Here is an 18,451-nt window from a genome sequence, read left to right as displayed (position 1 = left end):
ACCCAGTGGGAAGACCCAGCCTGTCTGTGGAAGACTGCACCCCATGGGAAGAGAGCCACAACACAGCAGTTTTGGGAGGACTGTCTGCCCATGGGAGGGACTCACGTTTGCAGCAGGTGAGGTTTGGCTGCTGCTCATGAGAGTGGACCCATGCCAGGGAAGTTCACAGAGAACTGTCTCCTGTGGGAGGGACCCCACAGCCTCACAGGAAGGACTCCTCTCCTGGAGCAGCCAAAGAAAATCTTGGTGATGAACTGACCTAAACTCCCATGCCTGTATTTTCTCTGCACTGTTGGGAAAGACAGAGGGGTTGGCTGGTGTTTTAAGAGCTTCTTTTACTTCCCATTATCCTCCTCTGATTCTGTTAGTAATAAATTTCCCTTTGCAACTAAAGCTGAGCCTATTTTGCCTTTGAAATATTTCTCCCAGTCCTTGTCTCACTCATGAACCCTTCGTTAGTTCTTTTTTTTCCCTTCTCCCTCTTCTGCCCAGCTGTGGCAGGGGAGGGTGAGAGAGCAACTCTCATGGGTGCCTGGTATTGGGCCAGTGTCAAATTATGACATTTCTCAAGTCCAAATGTCATTGTGCATACACTGATTAGAGCCAAGCAGTCTACCTACCCCTTGCACAAGAACATAAACACTATGGTCTATATAGTGTTTATGTTCTTGTGCAATATAATATAAACCTTCTACTGAAGTACAGAATATGTCACTTCACATCAGAAGTCCTAAAAAGCACTAGCTGAGCTGTACTGCTGAAACATGTGATGTGATGACAAAGTAACTCATCACCAAGTGAGGTTTTAGAAAACAGGTGGCCACAAAACATGATGCAATTGTCTCAGTTACTTCCTTAACACACAGGTAATCAGAACAGCTGGAACCTGGAGACAGGTAGGCTGCCAAGTGGGAAAGGACACAAACTAGCCAGGAAGGAATGATCCTCCCAAGGTACACATCAGTCTCTATTTTTCAGATAGTCTGGGAACAGATCTGTGTGCTCCAGTTTATGAGGGCACAGAGCCTCAAGACAAGCCTCCTTGCAGCCTGGAATAACAAATGTCACTGTCTCACCTAAACAGGCACCAGCAGTGAGCTTCCCACTTCAATTATCCATAGAAGCAAACATTGTTAAGACCATCCCTCAATTGTCTTGCTGCCTACAGAGGAGTGGCGACACTATCCAATAAATTGTTCTAAACACCATTTATGAAGAGAAAATTGCAGAAGAAATATTGCAGGAGAAAAGAGGCATAGTTAGTTGTTGTACAAGTATTTGATCACATGTTCAGAAACTAAATTTCTTTAGTAGCATATGCCCCATTAAATTCTTCACATTTTAAAATTACGTATTGTCCTATGGCCTTATTACATTTTAAGAAAGTAATGTAGCATTCCTAATTCTTCAGAAATAAATGAGTATGGAGACCTGTATTCATTCTTTTACCTCTGTGATATTCAGCTATAGATGTAGTCAATTTATCCACATTATCCTGAATTATTTTTTAACAGTAAAGATAGTGTATTGGCATCAAGCTTCACATTGTGAGCACAAAGAATAAAACTTTTTATGTGGCTGTTTTCAGCTTTCTCTAATTATTCTCTGTGGTTACTTTCTCATTTACATCCAGATGTAACTGGTAGAAAAGTCTGTGCTTCATAACTTCATCCATTCATTAGTTAAATATAAAAATATTTGCTAAATCTCATTATGATATCTGTCTCGAGATCATAGCAAATAATAGATATCTGAGTAAAAGTCTTTAATTGTATGTAATTAGAAATATTCAGTTAGATATCTGAGGCCTTCCATTTTCATTAATTTTGAAAGCTAAAAATTGCTTTTGGGCTGTACATATTCTTTCAGTTCTAGGACTGTACATCAGGTTGATTGGTACAATTTTTTTTTTCTTGGAGTCTTTTAAGATATGGGGGTACTTGAGGAGTTTGGGAAGTAAGTGTGTGGGGTTCAACACAACAGGTGAGCAAGAAAAGAAATGTGGTACGTACATAAGCCAAGTGGACAGCAGAAACTGATGATTTGGTTTAAATTTAAAAGTTGCCTCACTTTTTTTTTTTCCCCTAAGCAACTGTGCTTTTATAGCAGAAGCTTGAGTTCTAGATAATATCTGACAAGAAGCATCCCCTCATCTCTCTCAACAGTATGCTGATCACTGCTATAAGTAATGACAAAATTTGTTTGCAATGACAAAAATTGTTTGTCATTTGCACATGACAAAAATTGTTGCAACACTCAGAGTTGGGGGAAGTAACTAGAGATAAGGCTCCTGTAGACTCCCCTAGGTATTCTCTCTATAGCTGGAGGCAAGCTGCCTGTCCTACTAAAGTGCATGCCTTTGTTCTGAAACCCATTCCCCCTTTCTGACTCCTTGCAAATGTCATGAGCTTCCCTCACTGCTGTGGGCTGGACATGTCCCCTGACTACCTGTTTGTTTCTCCATAGCACACCTTCAGCTCCCTGCGTTCTTCTGTTGCTGCTGTCTGCCAGGCTGTGAGCTCTGCTTCAGTCATACAGAAGATTTGATCTCCATCATGCAGAGATTTCCTTCAACAGTGGGAGTAGGAATGGGGGAAGTGAAACAAAAAGCAATGACAGATTCCCTTTGAAAGGCATGAAGTTCATTCAGCTGAAGTTACAGTGAAACAATGGCCTAGACGATGTGATTACACAATGTCCAGGCTGGCAGAAAATACACTGGAGGAACTGTTGGAGAAGGAAACAACAAATATCCTATATGGCTACAGCCAAGATCTGTGCTTTGAGATTAAGGAAGCAAAGTCTCCCACAGACACTGGAGGACCAGATGGAGTCTGACTCTGTTCTGTTGGTGTCATAGTTTAACTTTGATATTCTAGTTCAACAGCATCTCCTTGGTAAAAGTATATTATCTTTCAAAAAACAGGTATGATTACATATCTGTAATCATTCCTGTGATAACTCCCCTCTTCCCCCTGTATAGGCTCCAGATCATGTATATATCTTCCAAATACTACTTTTCATCTCATATACACTAGAGATTTCCTCTTTCTGAATTAGATCATTACTACTCAGTGCTATTTTCTGTATTGAGGAAATGAAAAACCACTCCTGAGTATTTGAAAAAACATAAACATGACCACTTGTAGTTTAAGCAAAACCAAGTAGAAGGGTTTGTTGAAAACAATTATTTTGTAGTGAATCAAGAGCCATCTGCATATGCAGACTACAAACTACTGGGTTATAATAAGAGTTCCACTAATACTGATGAAAGGCAGCATAATCAGATATGAACACTTTGTCCCCTTGCACATGCAAGACTTATGGCTGGAAATTCTTTCTGTACATTATATAAAGTTCATGGTATATGTTGCATAAAATTTAGTAACACACACTCAATGAATGAATAAAAAAATTTCTACATTTTAAATATATACCATGGCAAAGAGTTATAATCCAAGAATATGTTGACAGAAAAAAAAAAAGGGAAAAACTGAAAGAGATAAGATAGTCCAGAGACTAGTAAAAACACACAAAAAAAGTAAAAACAAGCAAGGGAGATCTTGCATGCTTTTTGTTTTACATCAAAGACACTAATTTTGTCTCTGTAGGTTATATTAATATTCTCTGATGCCAGTTCAGAAGCGCTCAGATCTAACACCATTTTTTTCTTCCCAAAATTACAGCAAATTACAGTAAGTAATAAATTAACCACCACTGTTTAGTCTGTCACACTAGCACATATTTTATTTCTTCTCCAAAATGAACCATAAGCACTTTTCTCCATTCAAATAGAATAGTCTTGACACTATGCTAGAGATCATTAAAAACACCTTACTCAAACTACCTTCTGATCTGAACAGACATTTACATTTTTGTATTGATAAAGCTTATTTCAACTTCAAGGAACAAATCTCTTCTCAAATGACCATTTGATATATTTGTCAATTCTGATTTAATCCTGCTACTGACAGCTCCCAAAGGAAGTTACTGGGGATGAGTCCATTCAATGTTTCTCTTAATCTTGATGTTTCAGTACTTGGAATTACAGTTTCTGTCTAAATGAGAATTTTAAACATAGCCGTTGTCATCATTTTCAAAAGCATCAGCCAGCCAAATTCCTTGAATTAGCTTATTTGTTGACCTCCCAAGTCTTCCCAGCCTGAAATTATTCTATTTATTTGCATGTTACTTACTGACACTTTTTAAAATTATGTAAAAATCCTTCTTCCTGGAAATGTCTGGTTGATTTTCATCATAGTTCAAGAAATGTTCTTGGTTATAGGACAATTAACTTTATGTGCAAGCTTCATTATATTCTACAAAACCAAAATGCCATCTGCTTCAGTTTATAATACTTCTGCCACTATGCTTTCTTCTGTCTTTTACCAAGGAGCTTCAGGAAGAAAAAGTAATTTTTGAGCACTACAACTAGAACAGACTTTCTAAGAAATCACAGCCAAGCCTTAAAGAGCCAAGCCATAAACTGATGACAAATTGCATGCATAAAAATATAGGCAAAATACTGATTATTGTACAACAGGAGCAGTTCTTACTGAGGCTTAAAAGTAGTGGGCGAGCAAAATCATATACAGAGGTGTATTTTTACTTCAAGAATCACTAAAACAGTAAAATCAAAGATAAAATTATTTTACTTTAATTATATGTTGTTAGCCAGATTTCACTGTTCTATGTTAGAAAATACCCCCATAATTAAATGAATAAAAACTACCATATTTCTCCTTGGACTTTTTTTTTTAGCTGAAATAAAAAACTAAAATCCTTGACTGTTATCAAAACCAGACTTTCTTGAATGAGAATAAAAGAGGATATTTAAAGACTGAACTACTTAAAAGCGCTTCAGTTTTGAGGAGGTTCACAGTGACAATAATAAAAGAGTTTGCCTGTATTGAGGCAATGGAAGATTACATTTTATGATTAAATTAGTGTGTGATTCTTTTAGAGAAGGTGTAACCCTTAGGAGGTATGTAGCAATCAAACAACAGTTAAAATAGTACAAACCTGGGCCAGATTCAGGGAAGAGAGAGGTCCTTGGTGTAGGCGTTCAAAGAGGAATTTTCTACTCAGCCTGAAAACACCATTTAGCAGGCAGCTTACCTTGCAGTCAAATGCCACCAAGTGCCACGGGCTGTGTGTTTGATAGGCATCACTCAAAAGGGCTCTGTGCATCACACGTTCATTTTGATGGCACTGAGGTGCTCAGCATCCCCAGTCAGACTGCACCATAACCCTCCTGGTGTTCCTCTGTGTTCCAGAGCAGGATTTCAGCACTGCTAAGAACCAGCTCCCTTCCCAAGGGCAGCCAGTCTGCTAACACTAGCTCCAAGCAAGACAGCTGGGAACAGCCTTGCAGGGCGTTCCAGGAGCCAGTGGGGGATCGGGCAGGTAGGACACTCCGATGTGGCACAGATACTGCTACAGGTTCTCCTCCTCCAGTGCTCCCCACTGCTGCCAAAGCCCCTGTTCAACAGCTGAGATTCAGGGGCTGGCAGGAACATGAAAGGGATTTAATGTCACAAGGCTCTTCTTTTGGTCTGCATTTCAAGGTCTGTAATTAATTAAACTGTCACTAGATGAAATGCTTATGTAATGGCTGGAGTACTCAGAGGTGCTGGACTTACCCAGAGTGCCTTCAACACCTTGGGACATGGGATCAGCATCTTCCCCTGCTAAAGGGGATTCTTCTGCTTCCCATCATATGGCTGAAAAATGTTTCTATCACAGGAAACACATGAGTTGAGAGCTACTGATAACACTTTAACTCTAAAACTTTAAATTTGAAATTAAATAAAAAAATTTATACCAGATGCTGTTTCAATAACTGTTATTGAACCAAGTACATAAATGGGATTTAGAGTATTTTCAGTCACTCCCCAGTGACCACATGGCCACAGATTCATGCCCCTTTTCAGTCTGCCTTTGTCACCTAATTAATCTTTAATTATTCTGTAACAAATGTGAAAGCTACTTCAGAGGGGGTGAAGAGACCCCCCTCTGGGATGGGATGGAGCCTGAGGTGGTGCAAGTGCTATCCAAGTTTGGGATTTAATCCCACTTTTGACATTGAGAGGATGTCATTTCACTGTTTCTCATTCATCAACCAACTCAGGTCAGGGTCAATCCCTAAGACACATCTCTGTATCTGCTCTAATTTTAAACTTAGAAAGTGCAATTTAGTTGTGATGTTGGTATCAGTAACTCTTACCTTGAGCATGCAATATCTGTCATGTATTTTAAGTAGCATACTGGAGAGACAAAGGCAGATTTGTTTTAGCTTTTTTCCTTAAAAAAAAAAATACTAAAATGTCTGTACAAGCATAGCTATCAAAACAATGAAAAAAAAAATCACAAAACCAGATAGGAACAAAAATAATGGTATTTTTGAACCTAGGACAGAAAGAACTCTATTAAAAGAACAAAGCTCTGAAGAGTCTCATGACAAACCTGAGAAATAGGGGAAAAATAATGATAATCCCTTACTGAGAGAGGGAATGTAAGACCTGAGAAGATAAAAATTATGAGAGGCTACAAGCATAAAAACATATGCAAACTGCTGACTGTAGTACTGAATTTGGCATAATGATAGATGAGCAGGTGTTTATGTGCAAGAGTATATAAATTCCTTGCTTCTACAAAATAAACAATTGACGAAAAATCTCAAACAACAACTGGTTTGTAAACAAAGAGTGAGCATAGTTGCAAAAACAGGAGAAAAAGACATGAGTCTCACCCTAAGGAACAATTTTCTCAAGTCTCAACTTTTCTTACTAAGAGGAAAACATTTAATTCAGGGTGGCTTGGGCAGACACAGCAAGAAGAGAAGAAAAAAAAATATAAAAGAGAAAGAAATAAATAATTAGGCACACCAAGAAATATTGAGACACACAACAAATTTTTTCCCAAAAATAGTTTCCCTACCTTTCCCACTATATCCTCTTTGATGGGTGCCATGTTCAACATGAGGCATCCAGAACTTCAATACGCTATGCCAAGCAAACTTTGAACATCTGACCCAGACTTCTGTATTTTTTTTCCTCCTTAAAATAAATGAAAGCTCTCAAAAGCTCCTGCACCTCAATTCTTCAAAATGTATTTATCACTATCACTATAACTCTGGAATTATCAACTACAATTAGATAACTAAAGCTTTACTTTACTAATTACCAGATTACAGGAGTGCCCTCGGAAGCATTTAAGTAGGTATGCTAGGATTAACTGCAGCATTCAACTGTTTGAAATAATGCACTTTAATCTTTACAAGGAGGAATCAAAGCATTGTTTCTAAGGCCATCTCATTTTGTATTGACTGCAACAAAAAGAACTCCTTGCCACATTCTGTATTCAGAATTCTCTCATATTTCTAAGTGTTTTAAATTCACCTAACACTGTCACCATCTAACCTACTATAATAGGCATGAAAGATGAATACGTTTCAACAGCTGAGTTGCCATAATCAGAGATAACAGAAAAAAATTGCACAGACAATGTTACAACATTCACACTTCTTGATCTACAGTCGTATGACTGTTGTTCATCATCTTGCATATTTCTGTCAAGAGGAAATGTGTATTCAAAGGCCAGAAAACCAACCTAGGCTGCATCAAAAGCAGGGTGGCCAGTAGGCTTAGAGGTGATTCTGCCTCTCTACTCTGCCCTTTCAAGTGCTCACCCAGAGCACTACATCCACTCTGAGGTCCACAGCACACAAATGATGTAGACCTGCTGGAGTGAGAGCAGAGCAGAGCCACCAAAGCTATCTATGTGCTGGAGCCCCACTGCTATGAAGACAGGCCAAGAGTTGGGGCTGTTCAGCCTGGAGAATGGAAAGTTCTGGGGAAACCTTACTGTGGTCTTTCAGTTCCTGATGAGGACATCCAAGAGAGCTGCTGAGGGACTTTTGACAAGGGTGTGTAGTGACAGAACAAGGGTGAATGACTTCAAACTGAAACAGTGCAGGTTCAGATCAGATATTAAGAAGAAATTTTTTTCAGAGTGAGAAGGCACTGGAACAGATTGGACAGAGAAGCTGTGGACTCCCTATCTCTGGAAGTGTTCAAGGCCGGATTGGATAGGGCTTTGGTCTAGAACAAGTTGTCCCTGCCCATGGCAGGTTTGGAACTACGTGATCTGTAAGTCCTTTCCAACCCAAACCATTCTATGATTGTCAGTAAAATTCAGTTACTAGGAATACTGATTTTATGACTATGGCCTTTTACTAAATGTATGATTTACCTCAACCAGTGGTAAAACTTCCACACAAAAAACCCAAAACAACAAATCTTAAAAAACCCCCAAACATATAGTAGCTTCCAGCAAGCATCAAGAACACATTTTTAAATTTGAAACTACACAGTTTTTTAACGTCACCGGAGAATGAGGACCTCTCCCTCTGTCTTACAGGTCAGCAGTCAAAATGAGCTTATCTAAGCAATGAGTGAATGCTGTTTCTTTCATTAAAGTATTCCATACTTTATACAGTGCACTATAAATTCTTATTGCAGTCTGAGCTTTTTTGCCAAAACTTTATTGCAGTATATAGAGTGTAAGCACATTGCAGTGTATAGGAATAATGTAAGCCCTTTTAAAAACAACTGGAATACTTTTAGTCATGTCCCACCTAAAAGAAGAAATAGCTCAGAAAAATAAAACTAGCATGGGCTGCTGATCTGTTTTTGAAGAAGGATGTCTTTAAAATCTGTTTCTGGAGGAAGATAGCTTCTAGAATGAAAGGATGCAGTGAGTAAACATGTGAGTGTCCAGTGTAATAACAAAACACACTAGGATTCTAAACCTAGTAGAAAACTACACACAAAAAGCACATTACTTATTATAATGCCATTAAATTCTCATCTGTTTAAAATAGTACCATACACTATAGTTCCAGGAATTTCTCTTCAGTTTCAAAGACAAATACAAACAAGGGAACTGCAGTTTTAAAATGTGTTCCCAGTGTCTACTACATATGGATCAACTAGCTCTGAGTGCCTTGGATCCTAACCTGCAGGTACTAAGTGGTGTCCAAACACAGCATTGCTGTAGGGATGTTCACGATCAGGCATGTAACATTGTTTGGAGCTGAAATTCAGAAGAAACACAATTCATGAGTATCAGGGGGAGATGAATTTATCCCAAGCAGGCCGACCCTTTTTCCAATGTGGATTTGTGTCATAAATACAGGAAACAAGATGGTGTGCCAGTTTTGGACATCAAAAGGAATTGAGACAGAAGAAATTTCTTTACAGAGAGGGATATTAAACATTGGAATGGACTGCTCAGGGAAGTGGAGGAGTGATCATCCCTGGAGGTGTTCAACAAATGATCAGAAGCGTCAACTAGTGCCATAGCCCAGCTGACAACACAGTGATCAGTCAAGGATTGGACTCAATGATCTCAGAGATCTTTTCCAACCTAAAGGCTTCTGTTATTCTATGACTAGGATATTCTGCTAGGTCATTAGACAAAACTGAGGTTCAGAAATGAATCTGCTTAGCCAGAAAGCATAACTGTGCCCTACATAAATCACAGCACAAAGTAAAAAAAAGTCAAAACAATTCCAATTTTATTTTCCAATTTATTATTTTCTAATAAAATACATCTGTAACAGGATTTGGTGAGAACTCAGAGAAGGGCAGATTTGGTATGATTTTAAGATATATGTTACTTTTGGATGTCTTTGAAAGAGAAGGCTTTTTCTCTTAGTATGCATCAGTGATTTCTGTTACACACAAATTTAACCCACCACTGATTCACTGCAGATATGTAAATTTGTTAGCTTAACAGAGCTTGCTGAATTGAAAAACAGAGACTGATTTAAAAATATGTTTATTGGAAGACTGTCATAAAGGTCAATTTATGTTCCAGGTGAGTTGAGATCACCTTACTTCCCAAAATAAAATAGCTGCCACCACCCATCTACTCTCTCTTGTCACTGAATCCTGCATGCTTGCATGTCAGTATATCAGTGAAGTTATCTAGAGATAATGAGAGAGAACCTGAAAAAATGAGGTTTTCTTTCCTGCAGAGCTATGCCCCAGGGCTCTTAGTGGTATCTGTGAAAGAAAACTAATGATTTGTCATTATCATTCAAAAAGTTAATCTTGCATTGCATAAAGGATTTTTGTTTCAATTTAAGCCTGATTTGCATATTCATGGCTAGCTGGGGTTTATATAAACGTGACTAGTTTAGATATGTCTACACTGTTTTTCAGATACAGACCCAAATCTGCACACAAGTCCAAGTTCATCCATGCCAGAAGTACATGGACTTTGAGTAAGACTCGACCATTGCTAATAGGACAGCAAACCACACACCACTGTTCAGTATGACCCCAAGCACATTCCTGCCTGCTCTCTAATCAGTGCCTACTGACAGTAAAACTGCTACTTCAAACTGTGAAAAACAGTGCATATTTCCAACAAGGCAATTTTTTGTGCCTGTAGCTCATGCTCTAAATGTATTCTATAGACAGCATTTTCCCTCTAGGTCTATAAAGAAGAAAAGTGATTGAAAAAGCAAACCACACTATAAACTTAGCATTAGGGATGATATTCACATTCCCTATCATCTTTTCCAATCAGAACTACAGCTGATGAGTGTACTTGTTCATTCAGATAATATTCACACGCACACACATAAAAAATGGCAAAAGATATTGCAGATAGGTAACACCAAGAGAGAAATAAACAAATGTACAGTTTAGAAACCTTCACTAGCTTCTGTTCTAAGAGGGAAAATTTAGCAAACACTGAACAAAGGCTTTATCTGAATAAGAAACATAGAAGTGCTACTTGATAGCCCTTCTGTTCTCAGTAGAAATCTTCTGGAGAAATGTTTGCTCAGTTCCCAGAGAAATTCAGCCCTTTTGTGAGAAATCTCCCTTTTGTACTTTGCTTCCTTTTTTAAATGCCCAGAATTTTAATTTTTGTGAACTACAGAGGATTTCTGTTTAGGACTAAATGTGGACAGTCATACTGTGAATCAGATAAGCTGCATACTTGGCAGACAAAGAATTGGAAAGTGTGATGCTTCTGGCTTCAGTTGACTTCAGGTTGCCATTATAAGATCCTGTCTCTTTTGAAAAGTTTCTCTCCTGAAAATCTCCAAATGTGGATTATTTGAGTGTTCACAATGTTACACAGTATGTGTTTTACAAAAATTTTTAGATAGTAAAAACCTTCTCCTTTATTGGGGATTTATTGTGTATTTATTTTACAACTTAGCATGTTGTAAGAAAAAAAAAAAAAAGTACTTGAAAAGAGATTCATTAAGAAAAAAAAAAAGAAAAAAGAAAAAAGAAGTAGTGAAATAAAGGCAGCTGAAAGGTCATGTTGTGGTCTAACCCCAGCTGGTAATTCAGCTACAGAGCCACTCACTCATTCCTCCCCCAACAGCAGAATGGGGGAGTGAATCAGAGGAATACAAGTGAGAAAATTTGTGGCGCAAGATAAAAACAGTTTAATAGGGAAAGCGAAAGCCATGCACACAAAGATTCATTCACCACTTTCCATTGGCAAGCAGATGTTCAGACATCCCTAGGATGGCTGGTGAGATGGGGTGAGGTGCAGAAAAGGCCTTGCTACTGTATAAGCACTGCTCAGCAGTAACCAAAACATCTGTGTATTATCAGTACTGTTTTCAGCAAATCTGAAACACAGTCCCATACCAGCTACTGTGAAAAAAAAATAACTTTATTGCACTCAAAACCAGCACACTCATGACTCATTCAGCCAATAGGATAAAACTAAGTGTCGCATGGACTACAAAATATTCCTTGTTACAAGGGTGCCCTTCCCTTGCAAGGTTTGCTGTTTCTCCAGTAATAACACCTGTACTGCTTCTACCTCAGACATCACACATGCTTTGAGGATCTGTTAAATAGTGCAAAGGTCTTCATGGGCAATGGATGGGCCATTTTTCTTTTCCTACTTGGAAGGAAATACATGATTCACAGGGTTTCAGTGGGCAGAGCTACTTCTGCAGTACACAACAGCTGGAAAAATTAGTGCACTCTCATGAGAACTGCCTGAGAACTGTTTTTCACTGTTCAAGGATGAGGCTACAAAGGAGTTGTAGAAATAGTGATGAATTACGCACTGATAAAACTGATATGATGATGCAGGTGGCTTGTCCCATGCCTATAAATAATCATCATAGAATGGGTTGAGTTGGAAGAGAATTTTAAAAGGAACCTAGAGGAATCTAGTCCAGCCTCCCTTATCAAGATTAAATGAAACAGTGATATGCAGTGTATAATTTATTTTCCAACCACTCTAGTCACAGATTTCTGTCAGTGTCTTTGCAATCCAGATTTATTCTCTTATTTTCCTATTCCTAAATTCAATTAATTTACTGCATGGAGTTCATGGTCTCTGTGTGAAATAAGAACTATTTAATTATTATTTTTAAAAACGTAATTAACACCTGCACTGCCTCTGGCTTGATGCATCATACTAGTGAAGCTCCACTATCCTCTGGAGTGTATAACTGAGAGAAGAAAATGACCCAATGTAATTTAGAATTAATAAGCTTTGTCTTTACAATTTTATGGGAATCTTGAAATAATTTTATGAAACTCTCAAGCATGTTTAAAAGGAGTGTGTATCAATACAACTATAACTGAAATTTGATTTCTGGTTTGAAAATCCCAAGACAATTCAAATGTAGAAATGAGCACACCACTTCTACAGTAAAGCCGGACAAAATTTTTCATAAACCTAGAAAAGACACCTCTGTAAGAAGCTTTGCCTTAAAAGGAAAGCAGTTTTTTGTAGTTGATACACTAGCTACAAATCAAGGATATCTGTAACCATGAAGCCCCTAAAGATCAACAATCAAATCCTTTGCAGAAGTCCTAGAGGATTAAAAAAACATGAACAGCGGTTTTCAGGTCAGTCATGCTTGGAATCTAATTTACAACAACGCCAATGCATAGAAGTGCCTTAACATTTGTTTTCATCAAAATTACTGTGTTCACCAAGCTGTCTGCTGCCCCAGATGCTCACCTGCTATCTGCACTGTGTGCTAGAGACTGCAACTCTCATTCTTCCCAAGCCAAGTCCAAACATGCTGTCTGTACAAAGGGCAAGGTTTGCTCTCTCCTAAAAGAAGGAAGAGTAATAAAGGTCATCAGGGAATGCCTCTGACTTTTCCAGTGCACCTTAAGTAGCTTTATCTACCTACTCAGTTTTATCCTGGGAATCAAAAAGAACCTGGCATGGGGCAGAAAAAAATAGAAAAAAGAATAGTTAAATGTAGCCCTTTTCCTGGGTTATTTCGGGTGAGCCACTTTGTGTTTCACTGGACTTAACAGTACCCACGAGGCTGATGTAAGGACAAACACATTAAATGTTGCCAAGCATGGGAATAGGATCACCTATTGGAGAGATCACCTTTCCCTCAGACAGACCTGAGTCAAACTCAGAAATATAAGCAAAATTAATACCCAGAATTAATAAATAAAATAAATAAATAAAATATTCAGACCCAATATCCTCTAAGTAGAATGTTTAACATTTATATCTGAAACATAATGTTCCAGCAAATAACTAAGCAACCCTTAGCAGTATGTTTTCTAAAGCCCTACCACTGTGAGATACAAATTATTGTTCTTCTTATATGAGTTATTTAAAAACAAAATTAAATTATTTTTTTCTTATAAAACACGGTCTTAGTGGTGCTAACTCTAATTTGTGGGTAAATCAATCAAAATTCAATAATTACAGTAAATTAATTCTGACACTAGATATTTAAATGCTACAATACAATTAAGTATTGGTTCCAGAGGAAACTGGATCAACAAAAAATGAAAATATGCTTTTCATTCCCCCTGGTATTTCTGAGGTTTACAAAACCAGAAATAAAATTCATAGATCAGCCAGGGTAAGTTACTATCAGTTATTGTTGGAGAAATTTATATTACCTCTGTAGATTTTTCTCTATGGATATGCTGTGCACATTCTTCTCTTCATTAATAATTTTTTAATTAAATTTATATTGTAAGGTAAAATTCAATTAGAGTAAGTTATCTTTGCTTAATCCTCCCACAACTTACCAAGACGAGAAGTATTTGGAAATATATTGCCAATTGCTGAATAACATCTAAAATGAAAAACTACTTATTATTCTTTTTTACTTTGAAATCCACATTCTATACACCAATACATTTTAGGATACTTCCACTTTTAAATATATATATGTATGTGCTTTGCCTCTGGAAGTATTACCCAAGTTGTAATATAACCCTGATGAATCTTTTGTGGAAATGCAGAACAAATCTGCTGTTAAAAAGTCACACTCAGAAGTTCATCTTTGAACTCTGGTGTGACATAATCTCAGCTGAAAAAGCCACTTTAACTCTATTATTACCAGTGTCAAATAAAATTTATGTACTTACAGGATTAAAAAGATAAAAGATGACTTAGCACAGGAGCTCCTCTAATTCATTCCACTGGATGCTTCTAATGAAGTGGTTTACACCTCTGGATGAAAATTATTCCCATGCAGAACTACAGCATGCGTATCACTTTAAGCACCAGAAAAACAGTAAGATTATGATGCATAGTCTGCCTGAAAAAGAAAACAAGGGAAAAATAAGTATTCCACAGATTCTTGGCATGCAAAACCTGAGTCTTTATAATCACTCTTATGGCAACAGGCAATAATTTCCTTATTAATTTCCTTAATATTAAGGCTCAGATGGCTTAATATTGGCCTCAGATGGCCTCTGAACTCTCCTGCCTGATATTTTCCACTTCTCCAAACAAAATATTTGCAGACTGGAAAACAGCCCTTCCATATGCAAAGAACTAGAAATGTTTGCACACTGTTCTATGTTAAAACAGTGCTTTCCTTCACACATGAAGATAATTATCCAAGACCACCTCTCCCTGAACCAACATACTTCTTTTTAAAGTACTAAGGGACTCAGTTCTAAGTATGCATCATTTCAATGAGTATTTAAATAGTTCTGTATTCTGTTACATAAATGTTGAATTTGGGTGAATTAAAAACTAGCTGAATTATCATTCTCAGTAAGCGTCAAAACTGAATTTTCTCTTTAACAGGAAGAATGTGGTACAATAAGCATGGATATATTCCCATAATGTGGAAATTCTAGGGTACATTTATTTCTGCTGCCTTAGATGGTGTTGCTCTACCAAGTATGAGTATGTATTCTTAAAATTTAGGAGAGTGAATACGCACTTTCATTCAGATGACTCTCTACTGTTAGGTATGTCCAATACACACAGACTGAGGTCTCTGCCTCTGTGCCGATGAGGACAGGGGCATATCTTACCTGCCTTCTGCAAAGTTTTAATGTGATCAAATGATGGCATAGTTCCTTCCACTTCAGTTCTGTTTTTGGTTGTGATGGCTCTGTAGTTAGTAAAAGTGCTGAAGATGGTCTTATGGCTTTTGCAACCTTTTTCATCTTTCTTATTTCTGCTCACTCACTGGGAGTAGAGTCCTGTCATTAGCAAAAAAAACCAAAACCTTTAGCTTTCATTTAAGAGACAGAAGAATTAAATGGCAAAAGACTAATAAAAGCGGTTTAAAGGGTTTTGGAAATATAAATAGCACTTTTAGTTACATAGCTTTCTTCACATTTTTTTTTTTTTTCACTGAAGCCCTATTTTCCCCTTCTAAAGTAATACATAACGACTAAAGGAAAAAAAAAAAAGCTCAATGTAAAAGGATGCTGTCAGACTTTCTAGTTTACTGAAGTTTGCTCATAAATAAATGGAGCGGAATTTAACTTGATTGCTTTCCTCCACCAAGGAAGGCTTATGCTGTTTGTTACTTATTTTATGCTGCCTTATCTTCAGGTTTTATCTTCAAAATGACAAACATATTTCCAAATTAAAAAAAAAAAAATTAAAAAAAGTGATGAAACCAACTTTCTGTCAACTACCCAAAAAAACTCCCAAACAAACTACAAAACCCCCCCATCCAGGAAAACCATAAAACACATAATTTGGATGACAAAAAGTCTACACTCTGTCACCATAGCCACAAGAAACAGAAAGCATTCTGATACATTGATCATTCCAGAGTAGGAGCCCCAAGTATCCCAAATGTAATTACATAAGTAAGGCCTGGTTCTTCAGACAATTTAGTGCTTCTACTTATTAGTAATAATTGGGCAACTACTGCAGCAGAATAGAGGATACTTTAATTTATAATTAATATTATATATAAAATTCTCATGACTTTTTATTGTTGCCAAAAAAGATGCTGTTTTTAAAAGTCAGAAAGGTTAGAAAAAATGGAGAATTTGTGAAAAATACTCATCAAAGATGATCTCCATGTTGATATTAAAGCCATAGGTGAGACTCACCTGTATGCCTTCATCATAATTACAATCACAGTAATTGTTCTCCATTTGCATTCAGATTTAGAGTAACTGTTCTTAAATTGTATTCAGATCAGAGGCTGCCTTACTTTTACAAGTATATTACTGCAATGAAGGATGCTGCCTCCCGTCCTCCCTTGAAGTCTGATCCTGTTTGAATCATTTAAAATATCTTCTGCAAATTTTGAAGCACAGCTTGCAAAGCAAACGCTGTGATGAGGTGGTATCCATTTGTATCACAGTGAACTTTAATTCTACATTAAACTAACAGATTGTAGACATTTCTTGTCTGTACATAAGGCTGCAATTTAAATTGTGTTTTCAACAAAGTACTGTTTTTTCATTATACTTTCCATTTAAAAAATTGATTTTTGTTCAGATATCAGAAAGAAGGGGACTGGTGGGCAGAAGAAATTCTTTGCCAAAAATCTTGCTTGAATGTTTGGATACCAGTTCCTTATGATGGTGTGTTTGCCATGTGAAAAAAGCCTTTACTGCAACCCCTGCATAATCTGCATAATCTGCAACCCCTCACAGTAACAACTGAGTATTGACAGCATTGATATTCAGCACTGACAATCTCAATAACTGGTACTGGCAGCAACCTAAGATTTTCAAGAAATAGGATCCTAAAGCACTATAGCCCCAATTTTTGTTTCATATACACCTCTGATCTTAGAACACAACATTTAACATTTGATAATTCTCAATAGAGATTATACGCTTAATCTTGCAAATTGTCCTCAAGGAGGTAGCAGAAGATATTTGGATTTACAGCCACTCAGCAGGATGCAGACAGTGCAGAGAAAGCAACTGCAGAATATGCAGATTGCATAACTTGGCCTGTAATTTTAAATCCAGACAAGACTTCTGTTTAGTTAAATCCTTAAAAGTGAACAAGCAAAAGATAAATGTTTGCCAGAGACTATAAAATTCTGGTCTGTAGTCTTGTACTGACACTCAGTATATTACTTTGGTTCTCAGAAACATGCACATTTTGAATTGTTTACTAAAAATTTTATTATAACCTGACTGTTACCACAGAATAGAGAACTCATTCCCCAATTCATGTGTTGCATAACATCTATTTCAGGACATCCTTTTGATAGTGATTCACTGTTCAGCAACACATTATCTCCTGGCCGTTCAAAATTATTTCCTTGATAGCTTGCAAAACTTATTTCTAAAGTACTTCTAAATCGTGTCTCCTATTTACTAGAAATTTACTCCTATTTTAAGAAAGCATGTTTCTTTTCATGCTTTTAGAATTAAAAATTTCATGCCCCAAAAAAAGAAAAATCTAGCCTAATAAGGTCTTGATGATTCAGTTTCAGATATTGAAAGCTGCTAAGCACCCTCCCTTGAAGTCAACTTTCATCTTAAATGGTTTTCAGACCTTTCCATCTTTTTCAAAGCTCTTCTCAGATACACACCAGTCACCTTTTCAAAATCTGAACTGATTTTATAAAAAGCAAACCTCCAGCCAAGAAAACTGCTGGATCACATATGTCCTCTGGTTATTTTACTGTTTTTACTAAATAAATGAATGCCTAAGACTGGGCTTTGAGAACACAGGATTTGGTTGTTACTGGAAAGGAGCTGTAAAAATTACAATTTTTAATTATCATTACAAATTAAAATCCACATTTTTATTCAGCCAATAATCAACATATATCAGTATTCAGTCTCATTTACTTTCCTTTTGTCATGTAAAATTTCAGCAAAGATCCTCCTGAATCAGCTGAATAAATGTATAAGAGGTTTTATAAAATATAAGTTTTTTATAAGCCAGAGTATGGTGCAACATATGAATTCTTGTTCTAAAATGATTGTCACATTTGCCAAGTAACTACCATGTAAGTGTTTCTGTGGAAGTGAGAGAAGAGGAAAATCATCATGCTGGAGATTAATAAATGGAAGAGATTAGACTTGGTATGTAAAATTTAAACGCTTTTCCTAATTAGTCAACAGACAATGTTTCCAAATGCAAGCTAATAGTTGATTTTTTTTAATATCCCAAATATTATATTTTATCATTGTTATCACTAACCTTGTGATTTCTGAAACCTCTCATTCTT

At 36.9% G+C, this 18,451-nt stretch overlaps 1 long non-coding RNA gene across 1 annotated transcript; it reads right to left on the bottom strand.

Moving 5' to 3' along the window:
• Positions 1-9,610: 9,610 nt before the first annotated feature.
• LOC107198430 lies at positions 9,611-15,485 on the bottom strand. Its single transcript, XR_004495602.1, has 3 exons — positions 15,318-15,485; positions 14,415-14,587; positions 9,611-13,119 (listed from the first exon to the last, which is right to left on the bottom strand). It is a non-coding gene; the product is annotated as an uncharacterized LOC107198430 (long non-coding RNA).
• Between the last annotated feature and the right edge of the window lie 2,966 nt (positions 15,486-18,451).

Source organism: Parus major, chromosome Z, assembly GCF_001522545.3.
Source record: "Parus major isolate Abel chromosome Z, Parus_major1.1, whole genome shotgun sequence".
Classification (NCBI taxonomy): Eukaryota; Metazoa; Chordata; class Aves; order Passeriformes; family Paridae; genus Parus; species Parus major.
This window is presented reverse-complemented; position numbering and strand designations above follow the sequence as displayed.